Source organism: Nannospalax galili, unplaced genomic scaffold (assembly GCF_000622305.1).
Source record: "Nannospalax galili isolate Female #2095 unplaced genomic scaffold, S.galili_v1.0 scaffold288, whole genome shotgun sequence".
In the NCBI taxonomy this organism is placed as follows: Eukaryota; Metazoa; Chordata; class Mammalia; order Rodentia; family Spalacidae; genus Nannospalax; species Nannospalax galili.
In genome coordinates this window covers 484,279-506,592 of record NW_008357996.1, presented here as the reverse complement: position 1 = coordinate 506,592, position 22,314 = coordinate 484,279, and the positions used below count along the sequence as shown (strand labels likewise).

At 41.8% G+C, this 22,314-nt stretch overlaps 1 protein-coding gene across 5 annotated transcripts in view; it reads right to left on the bottom strand.

Annotated features, from left to right (window-relative positions):
* Tln2 (talin 2) overlaps positions 1–22,314 on the bottom strand; it is a 488,380-nt gene that overhangs the window by 393,737 nt on the left and 72,329 nt on the right. For 4 of the 5 annotated variants that reach the window (XM_008856023.3, XM_029557653.1, XM_029557654.1 and 1 more), the window contains exon 2: positions 12,083–12,171. The exons of the other annotated variant lie outside the window; for it this stretch is intronic. The gene's annotated coding sequence lies outside the window, so the exon portion shown is untranslated. The remainder of the gene's footprint in view (positions 1–12,082; positions 12,172–22,314) is intronic. 5 annotated transcript variants of the gene reach the window in all.

Here is a 22,314-nt window from a genome sequence, read left to right as displayed (position 1 = left end):
ACTATTTCTAGTCATGGCCCACATAGCAAAATCAAGAGTGGAAAGATCCTCACGTGACACTCAACAGTCCAGGCTGGAACCACTACCACACTCTTGCAGAGTGCCCCCAAGTGATTTCTTTCATCCCTGGGCCTCACACTGAAACAGTGGCCACACCTGCCTCCTGGGCTGTAGGGACGGTTAAGTTGCCGGAATGTATGCCACATACTTAGCCAAGCGTCTAAGACATTACACAGGCTTCTTACAGAATGTATACTGAAAATTTAGCCCTTCAGCTAGGATGTTGCACAGGCTCCATGTATGACTGTTGGAACTGTTAACCACTCAGGTGGAAAATCATCCTAGTTCTTATACAAAGGAAATCAGACTTTGGTGCCTGTCTTCTGAGCAACTGGCTAGTTGCTCAGCCTGCAAAACTATGCAGGCATCTCAGGCACAATCCTAGATCCATTGTTGGAATAAGTCAGGAGTGCCTGGAATGTACAGCATGGCCAGGCTGGAGACCGAGTAAGGGTGGCAGGAGACTGGCCGGCCCCATTCTAGATACACTGTCTCTTACCCAACAACCCCCAAGCAAAATTATTAGGTCTCTAATCCTTTAATCCTAACCAGGTCCCTTGTAGATCATGTGACCGGAGGACAGGACAAAGGCCACATAGCCTTAGAAGCCCCCTCCCTCCCTCCCCCTACCTGCCTGCCCACCAAAAACCCAACCCCACCTCTTTGCCCACAAAACTTTCCTATATAAACCTCTGCTTCCTCCATAATGAACAAGCTGTCCATTGACACAGTCTCCTGGGTGTTTCCTCCGCTGTACTCACCCATCAGTCTCACTCCTCGCCCGACCCTCCGCAATGGGGACGGGTACACAACGGTCTCCTGGTAGCAGCAGAGTTTGGCTGAGGGGAGGCCAACAATCCATCATTTGATCTCAAGACTTCCCTTCACAGCAGTGCCCTGAGCCACTATTGCAAAGTCCTGAAAGCCCCTGCTCTACCTACTCTAAAGTTTCTGGGCCCTGTTTGCAGTTATGAAGTAGCCTCTCAACACTCCACTGCAAATGTCATACAAGGCCAGTAGATGCTACTTGCTCTGCCAGGTGGAAACACGCCACATTTTCTTTAGAGATGCTGACAGCATGACCCTGCACAGACACCCTGTTTGATTTTACTGAATGAATCTGAGCAGCACAATATAGAAGAGAGGATACAAAGGACAAAACTACAGCCTACAATAAGTTTAATGAGTTACAAAGACACAGACACAGGTAACAGTAATAGGTCCCTACACATTTCAGTTGAGATTATGTGGCTAGACACTCAAAGTGGAAATGAAATCCTGCCAGGCCTTTGGTGACTACATATGGGTCTGAGTGTACATGCGAGTACACACACACACACACACACACACACACACACACACACACCACTGCTGCTGCTCAGGAAATTTATGAAGTCATATTGAAGGACAAATCTTTGCATCCAGAACCTTACTTCCTTCTTGTTGGACTGAGTTTCATGACAGCAGGTTAGTCTGTGGCTAGTGTGTACTTAATAAAGTAAGTAAGCTTGCATCCTAAACATCAAAGCAGTATTTCCCCAAGTATAGTCTATAAACCAGCAACTTTTCCACAGCACCAGGAACATGTCAATGGAACAGACTTACAGGCCCCATCCAGACCTTCAGCTGCAGGATTTACATTTTATTTTCATCACTGACACATTTCAATAAGACAATAATGGGATCTTTCAGAACATGCATATGTCCTGAGGGTCTAACTTTTAACAGGACAGCTTGGCGACCTTGCTAGACTATTTACAATGCAGCAGTATATACCCAGGTAGGGTTGTGATAGTTGACTTAACAATTTTATTTGATCACTTCCTTCTTATTGGACCAAGTTCCATGACAGCAGGTCAACTCCATGGCTGGTGTGTATTCGAAGAATATGCCAAATGAATGGACAGCCTACCAACTGACTAAAGACACCTAACTTGGTCCAAGTGCACAGGAAGATGCAGGGAAGGAGAGAGAGAGAGAGAGAGAGAGAGAGAGAGAGAGAGAGAGAGAGACCTGAGTAGTCAACTGGGCGGCAGCGAGGCGGGACAGGTTGAATGGGGGAAAAGGCTGCTGGGAAGTCATGGTGCCTGCGCTGGCAAAATATGGACTGTTTTCCTGTAGACCAGGAAAAAAGGCCAGTGAGGCAGGAATACAGTGAAAGGGAGGGGAGTGGACAGAATGTAAGAGATAGCACCAGGAAATGTATGTTCGGCTATGGTGCTCAGCTACCACCTCTAAGGACCTTGGAGCTGGAAATCAGAGAGTCTACCTCTAGCAGGTATGACCAACCTTTTTGACATTGTAACATGAGGTCACCATCTACAAGGCTGAAAATATAATCAAGTTAAGAAAAAAAAAAAATACACATGCATGTGGCATTACGAAGACACATGACAGTTATTACTCCAAAAAGAAACAGCCTGGGAGGTAGGGGCTCCAACCTTCATCGGTGTAGCAGCTCTGATCTCAGCACACTGCCAAAGAGTACTGAGTTCTGGCCTCCTTTTGGCCTCCCTCTGGCAGAGGGCCTGAGAATGCAGGGGACTGCTTAAGAGCCCCAGGATCCTGCCTCCACATGGTAGTGAGCTTCCCCTAATTGCACCATACCCATTCCCCTACCTGGGATTTCCTGAGGCCCCTTTCAAGGCCCCAGGACAGATCTGGCTGTGGTAGGCTAAGAATGAGGTCCTAGCAGACAGCCTGAGAGAGTGGGTTTCAATCTCCATTAGTGTAACAGCTCTGATCTTAGCACACAGCCAGAGAGTGACCAGTTCTGGCCTCCCTCTGCCCTCCCTCTGGCCTCCCACTGGCATAGGGGCTGAGTATGCAGGGGACTGCCCAAGAGCCCCTGGATCCTGCCTCCACCTGGTGAAGGAAGCTGGAGAGTACATGACTGGAACCTGAATTGGGCCTCTGTGGGTACTCCTGAAGAGCTGATCTGAAGCCATGAGTTCCCTCCAAAATAAACCTGATTGAAACCAGCTTTATATAACCAATAAAGAAAGGATCTAAGCATAATACAAACAGAAGCATACTTCAACTTAATTCTCATATCAGGATAATAAACAACAAAAGAAATTCACATGCCAAAATCACAATGAAAGAATAAGATGGAAAGCCAAAACAGTACGTGTCCATCAAACTCCACCAATACTGTAGAAGAGTTCCACAAGGAGAAGCCCCTAGAGATAACACAGGACACTGAATTTAAAAGAACAATCAAAAACATGATCAACAAATTCAACAAATTTAAAGAACACACAAACAAATCAAAGAACTAAAAGAAGATAGGGATAAGGGACAAACTTCTAAATGAATTCACAAAAGAGATAGAAACACTGGAGAAAACTCAGGCAGAAATGAAGAAGGAAGTGCAAAACTTAATCAGCCAACTTGAAACAACAGGGGAAAGCCTCACCTCTAGAATGAATGAAATGGAAAACAGAATATCAACACTGGAGGATAAAGTTGAAGAATTGGACCACTCAAGCAAAGATTATGGAAAATTTTTAAAAAACACAGGAATGGAATATGCAAGAGATGTGGGACACCATGAAACGACCAAATCTATGGATCATAGGAATACAGGAAGGAGAAGAATTTCAGGTTAACGTAACTGACCAAATCTTAAACAGAATTATAGAAGAGAATTTCCCAAAATTAAGGAAAGACACCCCCATACAAATGCAGGAAGAACATAGAACACCAAATAGACAGGATCAGAAAAGGAACTCCCCATGACATATCATAGTAAAAACACCAAACGTACAGAACAAAGAGAGAATACTGAAAGCAGTAAAAGGAAAAAAACAAGTCACATACAAAGGAAAGCCCATCAGAACTATAGCTGACGTTATCAGTGCAAACCATGAAAGCCAGAAGAGCCTGGACCAAAGTATTTCCTGTTCTACATGACAATAGATGCCAGCCCAGAATACTTTACCCAGCAAAAATGTCTATTATAGTTGAGGGGGAAAGAAAAACCTTCCATGACATGAATAGCCTGAAAGAATATATGTCCACAAAACCAGGCCTTCAAAGAATACTTGAAGCAATACAGAGAGCAGAGAGAGAAACAACTATACCCAGGGGCAACTAAAGAAAATAAATAAAGGTAAAAGCAGGGAAACACAAAATTAGACAAAGACTGCAAACATCAATAAAAATGATGGCAACTAATACACATCTTTCAATCATAACATTAAAAATCGATGGGCTGAAATCCCCAGTCAAAAGACACAGGCTAAGTGCATGGATTAAGAAACAAAATCCATCTCTTTGCTGTCTGAAAGAAACCCATCTCACCTTCAAGCAAATGGCACTAAGAAACAAGCAGGGGTTGCAATTCTAATATCTGACAAAAATAGACGTCAAAGGAAAACTTGTCAGAAGAGATAAAGAGGGTCACTTCATTCAGATCAAAGGAACAGATAACCAAGAAGATATTACAATCCTTAACATATATGCACCAAACTCTGGTGCACCCAAATTCATAAAAACACCACTACAGGACTTTAAGACACAGATTAACCTCAACTCAGTAATAGTGGGGGACTTCAATACCCCACTGTCTCTATTAGACAGGTCAACTGGACAAAAAATAAACAGAGAGATGTCTGAATTAAATGGTATCGTACATCAAATGGACTTAACAGACATCTTTCAAATATTCCACCCAAGCACGAAAGAATACAATTTCTTTTTTTTATTTATTTTTTCATTTTTATTTTATGTGTATGACTGTATTGCCTGCATATATGTGAGTGTACACATGTCATGCAATGCCATGGAAGTCGGAAGAGATAATTAGGATTCCACTGGAACTGGAGTTAAGGACGGCTTGAAGCTGCCATGTGGGTGCTGGGAATCGAACCCAGGTCCTCTGCAAGAGCAGTCAGTGCTCTTAACCACTGAGCCATCTCTCCAGCCCCAGAATACATTTTCTACTCAGTACCCCATGGAACTTACTCAAAAAATTGACCACATACTGGGCCACAAAACAAACCTCAATGAATACAAAAAAATTGAAATTCCATGCACTCTATCGGACCACGATGCAATGAAGCTCAAAATCAACAGTATGCAAAGCCCTAGACACTACATGAATTAGTGGAGATTGAACAACACACTCATAAACAATGAGTGGGTCAAATGAGAAATTACAAAAGAAATAAAATGATTCCTGAAATTCAACAAAAAGGACAATATAACATAACACAACCTCTGGGACACTTTTAAAAAAGTCCTCAGAGGGAAGTTTAGAGCTTTAAGTGCCTACATTAAAAAATTAGGAAGAGGCCGGGCGTGGTGGCACACACCTTTAATCCCAGCACTTGGGAGGCAGAAGCAGGTGGATCTATTGAGTTCAAGGCCAGCCTGATCTACATAGTGAGTTCCAGGACAGTTGAGGCTACAGGGAGACTCCGTCTCACAAAGACGAAAAAAAAAAACAAAAAAATTAGAAAGAGCCCAAATAAATGACCTAACACTGCAACTCAAGACACTGGAAAGGCAAGAACAAATGAAACCCAAACACAGCAGAAGAAAAGAAATAACAAAAACCAGAGCAGAAATTAATGAAATAGAAACAAAGAAAACAATACAAAGAATCAAAGAATCTAAGAGCTGGTTCTTTGAAAAGGTAAACAATCTAGACAGACCCTTAGCTCAATTAACCAAAAGAAAGAAAGAGCAAATCCAAATCAACAAAATCAGAGATGAAAGGGGAAATACCACAACAGACACCCAAAACATCCAGACCATTATAAGGAAATATTTTAAAAACCTATACACTACTAGATTTGAAAATCAAAAAGAAATGGATGGATATCTAAAATCATGGGAACCACCAAAGTTAAACCAAGAAGAGAGCAACAGTTTAAACAGACCCATAACATATAAGGAAATTGAAACAGTAATACAAAGCCCCCCAACTAAAAAAAGCCCAGGGCCACACAGATTTACAGCAGAATTCTACTAGACATTTAAGAAGACCTCCAACCAATATTACTTAAATTATTGAAAATGATAGAAGTAGAGGGAGAATTCCCGGATTCCTTCTATGAAGACAGCATCACTCTAATACCCAAACCGGGTAAAGACACAACCAATAAAGAAAACTATAGACCCATGTCCTTAATGAACATAGATGTAAAAATTTGCATCAAAATACTTGCAAACGGCATACAGACATATATCAAAAAGATTGTTCACCATGATCAAGTAGGCTTTATCCCAGAGATGCAAGGATGGTTCAATATATACAAGTCAATAAACATCATCAATCATATAATAGACTCAAAGACAAAAACCACATTGTCATCTCAATAGATGCAGAAAAGGCTTTTGACAAAATTCAGCATGCTTTTATTTTCAAAGTCCTAGAGGAAACTAGACTGGAGGGAACATACCTCAACATAATTAAAACTATATACAACAAATCCACAGCCAACATCATTCAAAATTGAGAAAAATTGGAAGCATTCCCATTAAAATCAGGAACCAGACAAGGATGTCCAAGATCTCAACTCCTTTTCGACATAGTGCTTGAGACTCTTTGCCAGAGCAATAAGACATGAGAAGGAAATTAATGGAGTACTAATCAGAAAAGAAAAGGTCAAATGATCACTTTTTGCAGATGATACGATACTATACCTAAGAGATCCCAAAAGTTCCACCAGAAAACTCCTAGAACTGATCAACACTTTCACAATAGTGGCAGATTATAAAATCAATCTACAAAAATCAGTAGCCTTTCTGTATACCAATAATAAGCAACTGGAGAAAGAATACAGGGAAATGTTCCTATTCACAATTGCTTCAAGAAAAATAAAATATCGTGGAATAAATCTGACCAAAGACACCAAAGATCTCTACAATGAAAATTTTAAATCATTAAAGAAAGAGATTGAGGAAGACACCAGGAGATGGAAGGACCTCCCATGTTCATGGATTGGAAGAATTAATATTGTGAAAATGACCATCCTACCAAAAGCAATATATACATTCAATGCAATCCCAATCAAAATCCCCATGACATACTTCACAGAATTAGAAAAAAAATCCTTGAATGCATATGGAAGCAGAAAAAGAACCCAGATAGCCAAAGCAACCTTGAGCACAAAGAGCAATGCTGAGGGTATTGCAGATCTCAAAGTATACTACAAAGCTATAGTCATAAAAACAGCAGGGTACTGGCACAAAAATAGACACATAAATCAATGGAACATCATTGAAGATCCAAACCTTAGTACATGCAATTTCAGCCACCTGATATTTGATAAAGTTGCCAAGAACACACAATGGAGGAAAGACAGCATCTTCAACAAATGGTGCTGGCAAAACTGGATCTATACCTATAAAAGAATGAAACTAGATCCTTATCTTTCCCTTGCACAGAAGCCAACTCCAAATGGATCAAAGACCTCAATGTGAAACTGGAAACCCTGAAACTATTAGAGGAAAATATTAGCAGTAACTTACTAGATATCGGTGGAGGAAAAGATTTTCTAAATTGGAGAGAAGTTCCTCAGGAATTAAGGTCAACAATCAACAAGTTGGACCTATTAAACTAAAAAGCTTTAAAAAGCAAAAGAAACAATCAAATAAGTGAACAGAAAACCCACAGAATGGGAAAAAATCTTCACCAATGACACATCTGACAGAGGTTTAACATCCAGAATATATAAAGAACTCAAAAAAGAAAGACTCAAGAAACAAAATGACCCAATTAAAAGATGGGCTAAAGATGTAAATAGAAAGTTCTCAAGGAAGAAATAAAGATGACTAAGAAACATCTCAAAAAGTGTTCAACATAGTTAGTAATTAGAAAAATGCAAATTAAAACCACCAGAAGGTATCACCTTACCCCGATCAGACAGGGTAAGATCAAGAGAACAAATGATACCAAATGCTGGCAAGGATGTAGAGAAAGGGGAACACTCATTCACTGCTGGTGGGATTGCAAACTTGTGCAACCTCTATGGAAAACAGTGTGGAGAACTCTTAAAAAACTAAAAATGACCTACTATATGACCTGGTTATACCACTCCTTGGCATATACCCAAAACACTCATCCTATTGTAGAGACACTTGTACAGCCATGTTTGTTGCTGCTCTTTTGACATTTTTTTATTATTATTAATGTTATGTGCATGAGTGTATTGCCTGCATGTAGGTAAGTGCAACTGTGTCGTGCAATGCCTGTGATGGACAGAAGAGGCTATCAGCCTGGAATGGGAGTTACGGACAGTTAGCTGCCATGTGGGTGTTGGGATTTGAACCTGGGTCTTCTGCAAGAACAACCAGTGTTCTTAACCCTGAGCCATCTCCCCAGCCACTCTTTTCACAATAGCTAAGAGATGGAAGCAACCTAAGTGTCCCTCAACTGACGAGTGATTAAGAAAAATGTGGACTATTTACACAATGGAGTTCTATTCAGCAGTAAAGAAAGATGAAATAATAAAATCTGCAGATAAATGGATGGATCTAGAAACTGTTATACTAAGTGAAGTAACATACTCAGAAAAAGAAATGACGTATGTTCTCCCTCATATGTGGATCCTAGCACCAAAATTCCAGGCCCTTTTAATAAGATGATGCTATACAGCAATCCCTTCTGCATGAAATAACTACCATGATCACAACTTCAGCTGAGACTGATTGGTAAACATGGTCACAATTGGGCTTGTTGATGGTTGTGCTCATTCATCAAAGGAGGGTCAAGCAGGGTCATTGGACCCTCACCTCATTATCTAGCCACTGTTCCCAGCCTACTGTATGTAATTTGACCCTAATCACACATGGCCTCCTGGATTTGGGAAGGGCTAAAGTATACAATCTAGGGAAGGCTTGGAAGAGGGAGACATGACCCATGCTGGGTAAAAGCTTTCCAGTGTGCATACCCTCGGGTCATACATACACCTCAGCAACCTCTCAGTGATCTCTGTAAGTAAGCTCAATAAATTCATTGGTTCCCCAGTAAAACTTCAATCAAACAGTGGCTTGACACTAGAATCTTAAAAGGGAATAATAAGCATTGCCTAGCATCCCCAGGAAAAGAATTCTCACAACAGATGGAAAATTTATTTGTTAATGTTATTATGTCTCATAATTATTTTTTTAAAAAAATAATGTAAAAGATGTTAAAAGGATACGAGAATGGAGATATTTTCCAAAATAATGGAAATTTATTGGAAATTATTTTAGAAAAATAAGAAAGCCTAAACAAGAGATGAAGGTCCATGTAGGTTTGTTATGATATATAAAGGATGAGACAAAAATAATATACACATAATCTTAAATTTTCTATGTTTAGTCAACTAGTTTAAGAAATGAAATATATACCTAGTCAAGGTTTATCTGAGAATATTTGGTTTTTTACAAGCCTTATCTACATAGCACATGATAATTAAAAGTACCAGACTGGTGGAACTAACCTCATTGGGATGTTTAACAGCCATAGTTTGAGGCCCATACTAATGTGGTCAGAGGGACATAAAGGACAGTTTTTGCCCCTTGCCCTCCAAGGCTGACTAAGTTCCAGGGGACTATGGAACATCTCTCAAAATGTCCTGTAACTGTGGTGAGTCACCTGTCCTCTTGTTCAGGGAGGACATGGAGACTCCAACAGATGGACATGAACCAGTGTCCAGTCTAAAAAGAGAAGGGTCAACTCAGAGGAAACATCTCATTCATGCTTCCAAGTGAAGCCAGACATGGTCGAGCAGGACCTTTGACTTATCTTCACATAGATGGAACTGGTAAAAGAAAGGAGCCAGGAGCTCCTCCCAAGCCCATGTGACTCCTGTGGAACAGATCCTCAAATGACCTTAAGTGTAAAAATAAATTGATTTATTTGGGCCAACTGTATGGTCTTAAATACCCAAAAGGAAAGTATAACCAAAGAAGAAAGTCATCAGTATATTTAAGAGTTCAAGGGATTATACTTCCCAGATATTAGGCTTAAGTCTATATAAAAAGTTATTTAGACAATTATTTCTCATTGATGATTTTGTTCCTAACCAGAAAGTGCTACTCAGATGTAAGACTTCAAATCTTGGTCTCCACCAAGTAGTGCCCACCTGTAGCTAAGGGAGACAACCAGCTATTGTTCTAATATGATGGATAAATTTATTTTCTCCCCCTATCTAGATGCCTTTGAGAGGAAACTGACACTGTTTCTAACCACTCCAAAAGCTATCAAACTACCAGAAAACAAATCCTGAATCCATCACTCTACAGTCCAGCCTTAGAAGACAAGAAAAAAATGGAGGAACCCAATAGAGAGATACTTTTGGAGGCCCGTGTCAAGAAATTCCAATAGACTCTCTTATGAGCATTTGAAAATTGCTGTTTTGACTGTTTTCTAGTTCCCCGTCTAGAACTTGTAATGCTAATTACTCTTGCCTTTACATCTTCATATCTCCTATTCATGATTTAAGGACCTGCTTTTCCCCTAGAGATAAGAGTTATGCAATTTGGGAATCTTTTAGATAGACCCACTGAAGGGTACTCCAATTGCCTCACCCTGTGTCCCTGTTCAGCATAGAAGAAGCCAGAGCAGTCTGTGTCCCAATTCCCTATTGGCAATTTTGGTAACCTCTTCAGAGCATGGTGTGATAAGAATAGGAGTTAGTAATTGGCTAGGTAGTATGGGTAAAAGGACCCCAAAGGAAAGTAGCCAGTTTCTTGGCTAAAAGTCAAAATGTCCTTGGGCCTCTCAGCAACATACTCTGTTCCAAAGGCCAATGATTTTGAACGTATTTGGGAGCTTGTGTCTAATCCTTAAAAGATTTTAGGGTTATCTCTTCAGAGGGGGAATGTTAGAGTAGCCAAAAGCCCCATAAAAATAAATGAATCAATCAAAGAAGAAGAAAGAGTACATGAAGTTATCAGAAAAAAAGAGATGAAGAGATAAGGGAGGAGCTAAAGGGGAGGGAGTAGGCATGGATTTGATCAAAATACTTTATATGCATGTATGAAATTCTCAATAAATTATTTTTTTAAAAAAAGAAAGAAAATGAAAAAAGAAACAGCCTGAGTCTTGGCCTTCATTTTATGGCCCAGAGTGGATCTGAACTCTGAGAACCCAGTCCTTCAGATGTTTCATGGAAAGGTGCTCTCAAGTCAGGCTTCACTCATCCTTTTATGGACTCAGTATTTCCATGAATTAGGGGAGTGCAAGCTAGGATCCACCCTTATCTTGTCAGACACAAAATAACAGACAGAATTCTCAATTCTTCTCACTGTTTTCAATGAGAAAAGCATGCTGCTTTCAGGGTCTTGATATGTTAATCATGCACACCCACATTCATTCACTATTTTGGGTGGAGGGCAAGGGAGAGGGAGAGGGAGGGCAAGGCCAGAGGGAGTAACATCAGGTGTTAGTGTCACAAGAGGAGCACATGGCTCAGAGAGCTTATTTATAACTTTCTGGTTGCCAGGTAATGTAAAAGTCATTGATCCCAATCATGTCTGTATTGTAAAAGTCAATCCTACAGATACATATTGTGTGTGTGTGTGTGTGTGTGTGTGTGTGTGTGTGTATGACAAAAAGAGCTTTATAATGTTTTAAGTAACTCATGTTTTTTTAATATTTTATTTATTTTTATTTTATGTGTGTGAGTATATTGCCTGCATGTATGTGAGTGCACCCGTGTCGTGCAATGCCACGGAGATCAGAAGAGGGTTTTGGATTCCCCTGGAACCGGAGTTAAGTATGGCTCATAGCCACCATGTGGGTGCTGGGAATCAAACCCGGGTCCTCTGCAAGAAAGAGCACTCAGTGCTCTTAACCACTGAGCCATCTCTCCAGCCCCAGTAACTCATAATTTGTGTTAAGCTGAATTTGTAGCAACCCTGGGACACTAGGCCCCCCTGGGCTGCAGATTGGCTATGCCTGCAGGGATGAGTTCATTAGCCAGACTTGGCTGAACTGTGTAACTACTGCTCACAATCTCTTTACACAGAGAGCCCACAGATTCAGAGAGGCTAGTGGAAAAGCAATATGGAGATTACTCACAATTTTCCACAAGCCGATCCAGGAACTTGTGGGCATCTACGTATTCAAGCAGTAGCAAGTCCAGTCCAGGTCTTACCTGCAGCAGTGCACTGGAGGAAACACAAGCACCAGTCAGTACAGGGGCCTCATTAACAAATGTATTAGTTACTTACTTGCTGCTATGACAAAATATCTGACAAAACCAACTTAAGGAAGGAATACAGTCAAGAATACAGTTCATTAGGACAAGGAAGGCCTTACAGCTGGAACATGACGCAGGCAGTCACATTATCCAATCAGAAAGCAGAGACAGAAAGCTGGGTATGGAGGTGCACACCTTGAATTCCAGCACTCAGGAAGCAGAGGCAGGCAGAGTTCTGTGAGATTAAAGCCAGCCTGATCTTCATAGTGAGGTCCAGGGACTCACTGGGGCTACAGAGGGACCCTATCTCCAAAAGTCAAAGACAAGAAAAGAAATAAAGCAGAGAGAGAAATGGTGTTTAGCTTCCCTTTTATTCAGTTCAGACGCCAAGCCCACGAAATGGTATCACCTACATTTAGTGTGGGTCTTCCTCCCTCAGTTAACCCAATCTAGAAATGCCCTCACAGACATGCCTAGATGCTTGTTTCCATGGTAATACTACATCTTCTCAAACTGACAGTCAAGACTATCACAGCAGGGAAGCAACATCCCCACAACACTGAACACTCCTGATGGGTTTCAGATTATGAAGAGACTCATGGCCTCACACCTAGAAAACTCCTTCAGTTTGAGAAACAGATTCCATTCACCAGCTGCAGATCAAGTACAGCCTCTCTGAGCCTAGACTGAAAGCTGCAAGGGCCCTTGGAAACCAGGTGCTCTGTTCAATCAGAATTCAGACAGGCCTTGTAATGGCAAGACCAGGAATTTCAGAATCACATAACCAGCAGCATAGAGCTTGGCTTCTACCTGTAAATTACCCTCCTAATAAACCCCAGTGTCTAAATAAGTGTTATTCTTGTTCTGTCTGATTCTGGACAGGGAAGGAGACAGGGAAGTCTGTAGTTTCAAATCTTAACCACTCCGCAAGTTCTCTCTCCTTAATCCTGAAAGAACAGTCAAACTGAGTCCTGGTCTTCCTCAAAAACACAATTCAAGAAGAAACAGAGCTGTTTGTGTCTACAAGGAGGAAGAGAATCTAAAAACCTAAGGATGCAAAACACAAATCTTAATTTTTGAGATGTAAAGAACATAAAATGAGAGGGAATATGCCTTTCCTGTACATGAGACAGGCAGATCTGTGACAGCCTGATTTGAGATGGCCCCCAAAGGCTCATACTTTGATTCTTCATCTCCCAGTTTGTGGTGCAAAATATTTTGGAAGGCTGTGGAACCCTGGGGATGGGGGGTGGGGCGTTAGCTATCAGAACTAGGTCACTAGGGGAGAAAGTCTTTGAAGGCTATATTTGTCCCTAGTATAACACTTTCTGCTTCCTGGTCCATCATGAAGTAAAGAGCCTCTACCATACACTCCCACCACCAGGAATTACATCATGCCTTCTTCCACCATGACAGACTGAAACCCTCTAAAACTATGAGCCAAAAGAAATCTTTCCTCCCTTGTTTCTGTCTGGTACTGTTCACAGAGACATAAAAGTAACTAATGTAAGGCCAATGGACCAGAGTCTAGGAAATGCCTAGAATCAGAAATGAAGGCATTTTAAAGGATAGCAGACTGATTCCTGTCACGTTCATTTTAGTGAAATGAAGTAGATTACCAAAATGCTCGTTCTCTAGAACATGAGGCTTCTGATTATGGTTTGGGTTCTTAAATTAAATCTTCATCTAATTATATGTTTGAGCATAATCCTGTAAATGGTTGTCTCTCCCCAAGGTTCTAGCTGAACCTGGTCCTGACAAATCAATGAAATCTTGGGCAGATCATGCCTAACGCATGGACCTCCATACAGCTCATGCATGAGATGAGGAGCACGGACAAGATAAACCTGAGGCGTTCTGCAGAAAGAAAATTGGACAATTCTCTTGCACTGCTGGAATAGGCCTGAATAAACTTCACATGAAGTCGGCTTCCATAAATCGTGAGCACTTGCCTACTCTGAAGAAGTGGCTGTCATTTTTAATTGCTGTATCTCTGGCAATAACTATCAATTTGGCATAACACAGTTATGTTCTTTTGGTTATATTCTGCTTGTAGAGTTAGCTTCAGCCCTCCTCCTCCCCCAAATACACACTAATGAGGATTTGGATCTGTTTCCCCAAAGATCTATTATTTGTTATAAGGCAAAGTTAAGTTTTCTTGTGCATAAAGTAGAATTCAGACAGTGAGGTCATTTGTTTTGAAACTACAGCAACCATTCCAATAATTTTTCCCCTCCATTTTCACATCTAGTTACTCTGGCTCATGAGAGGGAGATGGAGATTTCAGAGAAAAATGCAAAAGCTATAGACCACCCACAGCACAGTCAAGGCACCACACTGGGATACCCAAGGCACAGAGCTTCCTACTCGCTTCCCTTCCTTCCAATACTGAGACACTCCTCAACTGAAGAAGCCATCAAAGAAAACAGACCTTTTCTTCCCAAAGGAAAAGAGAATCAATTATGCATTTACTGTTAAAGAGCTCTTAGCCCAAAGTTTCTACCCATACTTCACAGTGTAAGGACCCTTACATTACCATATTCCAGAAATCCTTTTCTATAATTCTCTCAATTCCTCCAACTTTTTTGTGAGTGGAGCTATGAGTGATAACTCATTCTATAAAGTGATACACATGAGCAGAGGACACTGGTTTCTTGCAGCTGGTGCCATAGAGAATGTGGTTCTCCTGTTGGCCACATCTTCTCTGAACAACTTCAGCAAGGACTTTCTCTTACAAACCTAAGGTGAAGCTCAACACCAGATGTTTCAAGACTAATAACGGTAATAATAATAAAAACACATATAGAATATGCACAGTTATCATTTGTTCTTGTATGAAAATTACTTCTCAGAAACTATTAACTAAATATTTTATGGACATGACATATTTTAGTGAATTTGAAACATAATTCTGTTTCCTTCTTTTAAAGATTTATTTTTATTTCATGTACATGTGTATGCCTGCTTGTTTATATGTGTACCACATGTATGCAGGTGTCTACAGAGGCCAGAAGAGGGTGTCAGATCCTCTGGAACTGGAGTTAGAGCTGGTTCTGAGCCACCTGCTGAACCATGTCTCCAGCCCCCTAATTTTGTGGTTTGCTTAGAGTCTCACTTTGTAGCCTTGGCTGGCCTGGAACTTGCTACATGGACCTCAAACTGGCCTCAGAGTCACAGAGATCCACCTCTGCCTCCCAAGTGCTGGGGAGTGGTGTGCACCACTACACCTGGCTTAATTTTGTTTCCCTAAACTTCTATTCTCAGATCCTATTTCACTCAAAAACTAAGAGACTTTTCCCAATAATAATCTAAATAGGTATGCTATTTTTTAAGTGTTACTATTTCTTCACATCTAAGGTATGATATTATTTTCCATTTATAAAACAGAAATAATCTGAACTCTATGAAAATAAAGTAGTCTTTTAATTTAAAAATAGATGGTTCTGAACTGCAATCATCAGTTTTGGTTTTTAAAAAGCACATATTACTTAGGAATGAAGGTAAATAAAAATGAGAAACATAGAAATTGGGTAAAACAGTGACATGATGGTCACCTCTTAGGGGAGGGGAGGGAGTGAACTCATGAGTGCTCATTTTATTCCTTAGTATTAACCCCTCTCTCCTCAACTTATTTTTAGAAAGGTACTCACTGTGTTGCCCAGGCTGGACTTGAACTCCTAAGCTCAAGTGATCCTCTTCCTCCAGCCTCCTAACTACATGGGACTATAAGGGTCTACCACAGTACTGTGCTTTAAAAATCTACCTATGGTTGGGTGTGGTGGTACACACCTTTAATACCAGCACTTTGTGAGATCAAGGCCAGTTCTACATAGCCAGCTGAGGCTACAGGGAGACCCTATTTAAAAAAAAAAAAAATCTACCTATACATTTTATATATCACAATAAAATATTTTTTAAAAAGATTCATGCCAGTGGCAAAGTTATTCTGAGAATTATTCTCAGCTCTAGTTTAAGATGCCAAGCCAAGAGCTTAGCAAGGGGTGGGGCCTGACAAGCAAGACAGAAGTCCTGGATCCAGGGCCATCTTCTATAAATACATCTTTGCTTTGAAAAGTCCGCACCCAAACATCAGTCCTGCATTCAGGGCTAATGCCACACTGATCTCTGGTGCTACCTACTACACAAGTCTGGGTAGGGCCAGCATTGGTTTCTGTGGACCCAGGAGTCTTCCCTGACACATTCTGCAAGTCTATTTCCTGTAGCACATTTGTTACCAGAAACAATCAATCTCTCCTTACACTGTTCCTAGCAGCTGAGGAGCCAGGGATGAAGCAGACATTCTGCAGACCTGGGAAGAAGGCTGGACTACTTCCTCTTGAGTAGATGTGAAGTCTAAGTTCCTTTGTTCTCCCCTTCCAGTGCCTCATCACTTTTTTGCCTTTCTCGTGAGAATCTACTCATTTGCTGAACTGAATCAAGTCATTCAGTGGCCAGAAAAAAAGATAAAAGGTAGAGAGTTATAGTCAGTGTGTCTCAATCCCTAGCCCTTCCCTCACACTCTTGAAATGCATCTTGACCACATCAGTGAGCAAAAGCAAGCCATCCAGACTGTTTTGCAATCACACTAGAGACAAAGATTGTCGTTTTTATTTTTTTAGTTACTATCCTCATTCCTTTTGTGTTGCTAAAACAAGGCTTGAAACTATTATGGATTTTTTTTTTTTTAATCCTTATGGTTCTGGAGGCTGTGGAATTCATGGCCATGAGGTTCATATCTGGAGAGGGTCTTCATGTCATAGCATCCCATGGCAGAAGGAGGAATGGCCAGAAGGAGTAAAAGAGTAAGAGAAGGCTGGTATCACCCGGGCAACAAAACCCACTCTGTAAATGATGTGTAGGTGTGGGTGGGTGCACTCACATGTAAAGGCTAGAGCTCAGCCTCCCATGTTATTCCTCAAAAAACAATCACCTTGATTTTTGAAACAGGGTCTCTCACCAGGACTTAGGGTTCACCTATTAGGCTGGACTGGCTGGCCTATGAGTCCAAGGGATCTGCCTATCTCCACCTTCCCAGAACTGGTATTATAAATCTATTGTAACACACATGGCTTTTTACATGGGTGTTGGAAATCTATCTCAGGTCCTCATGCTTGTGGGGCAGGCACTTTACCAACTGAGCTATGTCCCCAGCCCAAAACATACTCTTGAGATAACCAATCTACTATCATGGTAATAACATTTGTCCATGCATGGAACATGGCCCTCCCAACATAAAAACCTCTTATCAGGCTCAAACTTGCAGCACTATTACATTGTGTCTACCCAGGAAGTTTGGAGTACATATTCAAATCACAGCAGTTATAATAGCCAAAAATTCACACTACAGAGGGCTGGAAAGATGTTTAGTGGTAAAGAGCACTTGCTGCTCTTGTAGAAGACCTGGGTTCAGTTCCTGGCACTCACATGGCAGCTAACAACTGTCTCTAACTCCAGATCCAGGGAATCTGATGCCCTCTTCTGGTTTCTGCAGGCATTCCATGCACATGGTGTATTTGCATACATGCAGGCAAAGCACTCATATACATAAAATAAAAATAAATACACATCATTTTTAAAAATTAACACGATGACATCCAATAACATTTTGACCTGGTTTTAAGTAGCCTATAGGTACCTAAAACCCAGGCAAAAGCATCTAGGTGTAATGATGGAATTATTTTAGTTCCTTCTCTCTTGCTAAGGGCCTCTATGCTCAGCTGGGCACTCAGGAGGCAGAGGCAGGTGGATCCCTGGGAGTTCAAGGCCAGCCTGGTCTACATAGTGAGTTCCAGGCCAGCCCCGTGAGACCTTGTCTCAAAAAGACAAAAAAAAAAAAAAAAAGAGCCTCTACTCTTCTTGCTAAGTGTGCTATTTGAAAAAGCAAAAGCAAAAATCTTAGCAGACAGCCTGAGAGTGCCTGCAAAGGGCCTCTGCATGGTGATGAGCATACCCAACTACCTTAACTGGGATTACTTGAGGCCCTTTGCATGACTCCAGGGGTAGACCTCTCTGCCCTAGAGTAGGGCAGGGGCTGAGACCTTAACAGACTGCCTGAGAGTACCAAACCGGGCCTCCCCTAGTGAACTTACCAAATTATGCTGTGAGTACCCGCTAGTATGGGTGCAAACATTAGAGGGAAGCCTGAGTGCGCCTGACTGACGTGGGCCTCTGTGGGAGCTCCTGAGTAGCCAATATGAAGTCATCAGTTCCCTCTAAAATAAAATCTGACAGAACCCGAAGCCTAGACCAACCAGCTTTACATATTCAATAAGAAAACAACCAAAGCACACCAATAATACAAACAGAAGCAAATTTCAACTCAACAAAAGAAGGCTTGAGTTTCATACCGGAATCACAAGCAACAAAAGAAATCCACATGTCAAAATCACAATGGAAAAATAACAATATGGAATACCAAACAGCATGTTCCCACCACACTCCACCAGTCCTGCAGAAGAGTTCTGCAAGGAGAACCCCATAGAGACAACCCAGGACACAGAATTTAAAAGAACAATCATAAACATGATCAAGGAATTCAACAAAATTAAAGAACACACAAACAAAAAAAAAAAAAATCAAGGAACTAAAAGAGATAGGGATACACTTCTGACTGAATTCACAAAAGAGATAGAAACATTGAAGAAAACTCAGGCTCAAATGAAGAAGGAAGTAAAAAACTCAACAAGCCCCCTACCCCTGCACCAAGCCCATTCACTAGAAGATCCTTTTCAAATTTAGAGTATTCCCTTATAAGCACTGTTTCCACCCTGGAGACAAGAGATGAGAGGACAGGCAAACCAGGAAACAGATTCCAGAGGTGGCTCTTTGATGTTTAATCCAGGCAACCCACTGGACAGGGCTCCTCCACCAGAGAAGAGGCTGAAACGCTCAGTTAAGAGTGAAACCTGGGCATCCTCGCCAGAATTAGTCACTACATTCAGCGGCTAGTTCCTTTCCATTGCTGTCTGAGCCAGGGCTGAAAGCCCTCTCTAATAATAACCTTGAATCTCTGGGGCACTATACTGCTCACCCTTAGCTCATAGTGACTCACTCTAGTGGGTCCCTCATGCACCTCAGAACATGGACAGGAAGAGGCCACATGTTCTGGGCCTCATGCTGCCAGTGTTTCTAACATTATCATGACAAGTGCTAAGAGTGGTCTGCAGCAGACACTGGGACACAGGGCATGTAGGGTATGCAGTCCTACAGGGAAGTGTGGGACAGAAGCTGGAGCCTTGGCACCTAGTCCCACTCCATTCATTCACTACATACCTTTTTTACTTTCAAGGTCTAAAAGTTATACACACACACACACACACACACACACGCATGCACACACTCACACACGGACACGATAATAATTTTTTGTATCCTTAGAGATATCAAGACAAAATGCTTGTAATTAATTTCATTCATTTCAATAGCCCCTCTACACGTTTTTAAAGTAGTATTATTTAATAGACAACACTTGACATCCACGGATGAAGGATCCCTTCAGTAACTCCCACAACACAGTAAAATAGCCTCTGTCCTGACCCTTGCTAGTATGGATTTGGAATGAAAAACCACCCAAAAAGCTTGGGGGGCTTGGGAGATGGCTCAGTGCTCAGCATGTAAGCACTTGCCGTGCAAGCATGAGGACTGAGTTTGAATCCACAGAATCCACATAAAACCGGGCATAGCCACACCATCTGTAATTCAGAGAGCCTACAACAACGAGAAGCCCAGGGAGCTCACAGGCCAGCTAGGCTAGCACACACAGCAGCTAACAACAGAGACTGTCTCTCTGAACTCCACATGAGTATCATAGCATGTGCTTGTGCCAGCACCCACACACATGAACACACACATCATACATGAACACACAGACACACACACACACAGACACACATACATACACACGTACCTGCACATACACAAGTAAGAAAAGAAAGGAAAGTTAGGGAAAAGAGAAGAGCAGCAAGGCTCAACGGTCTGGCTCAAGGTTCAGCCCAGATGAACAGATAGCTTCCCCCATCGTCAGCCAGCAGTAGAAAGCGACTCGGACTCAAAGGTGCTGCCATTCCAGTAAGTTCCCACACTGTAGCCAGTAAAGCTTTGGGGAGCTCCCTAGTCCCCTCTGCCCTGTGCTTGATATTCTCCTCTGTCTTCAGGGCAAAGTTCAAATTTCTTACCTTGGGGCACTATGACCTTCAGACTCCCAGGCCATCTCTCCTGACTCATCCCTGTTCTTACCTTTCCCATACAGACACATACCACAGAGGAGTCCCAAGGGGGTGTTTAGTGCCTCAGGTTCTCTCCCACCCCCACATCATGTCCTCTACACTCACACTTTGGGGTCATTGCTCAAGTCATTGCCTAAGAAAAGCTTGCCTCTAGTCTGTCTTTCTGACATAAATGCTGCCCCCTCCAAACCCAATACATGATACCCAGCCTCGAAGATTCCCCCAGTCTTTGTTACACTGTGAGAAACTTCCCACCAGATGGTTCTTACAATAGTTACTTTTCTTGTTGCTGTGACAAAATACCTGGCAAAAGCAATTTAAGGAAGGAAGATTTATTGGGCTCTCATTTTGAGGGTTATTCCATGATCACAGGGAAGTCATGGCTGCAAGAACAGGAAGCAGCTGGTCACACTGCACCCCCAGTCAAGAAGCAGAGAAAAGCTGAAGGCTGGTGCTCAGCTCACTTTCTCCTTTTTATTCAGTCCAGGACCCCAGTTCACGGAATAGTGCTGCCCACATTTAGGGTGGGTCTTCTCATCTCAACTCAATCTAGAAACTCCCTCACAGACAGTGAGGTTTGTCTTAGATGAGTCCAGATCTTGCTGACATTAACCAACACAGTTCCCTTCTAGATGGCTTTCACATTCATCAGAATATGTTCCTAGTACCCCTTGCGAACTCTTACCTTGGTACCCTAGAGAGCATTCAAAATAACAACTTAGCAGGCAGTGAGGTCTTGGGTGCTCAAAGGGGTCTCTCTGAGGACCAGTTCCAGAAGCAAATCAAGCACGGGACAAGAGGGTGGCTTGGCTTTGCCCATCTCTCCAGGCTCTTCTTTGGGAACAAAAGTTGAACAACTGGACTTGCTTCACAAACTCCAGGGCTCCTCTGAGAGCAATTTGAAAAGTTTGGGACCTCAGAATGCATGGAGTACACAGCCTTATAAAGGACAGCTATTAAAAGGCTGAAGAGATGGCTCAGTGGTTAAGAGCACTAGCTGCTCTTACAGAGGACCCAAGTTTGATTCTCCACACCCACATGCAGCTCACAACCACTCCTAACTCCAGTTCCAGGGGTTCAAACACCCTCATCTAACCTCCTCAGGCATTCCACTTACATACATGCACACAACACATATAAATCAAAATTTTAAAATAAAGAAGAACAGCTCTGGACAAGTGGCATTACGAAAGGAACTGAATTTTAAGTGCATCCAAAAGTCAGGTATTTCTATAACTCACCCATCCGCTCTTCTGACTCACTGTGTATATGTGTTCTAGAACCGTGGTTCCCAGGTCAGCAAGATGGCTCCATGAGTGCAAGAGCTCACTGCACAAGCCTGATAACCTGCGTTCAATCCCTGAAACCCACATAAGCAAAGCCAGGTGCACTAGCACTCATCTATAATCCCAGCACTCCTATGGCAAGATGGGTGGCAGAGACAGGAGACGCACCTAACAGGTCATGGGCCAGACAGCCAGGAGCATGCAGTGTGACAGAAACTAGAGACCCTATCTCAAAACAGGGTGGAAGGAAAGAACACACTCCTAAAGTTGTGTTCTGACCTCCACACACATGCTGTGGCATACCCACACCCACACACTCTCATACAGACACACAAATGCACAATAATAATACACTAAGAAAAATAGAATTACACAGCTCCCTAGAAAAGAAAGTACATTTGCTTATGAGAGGATAAGAATAACAATCTTCAGTACTCCTCTCAGATGACGGCTCTGCTTCCATGCACCAATAAAATACAGAAGCAATATTTGACCCTAGTCAAGAAGCCTCTGGAATCTTTTCCCACTCCATCACACAACTGTTTCTCATTTGGTCCAGACTCTTTCAATTACATGCCTAGAAGAGACAAAGAGCCCCTT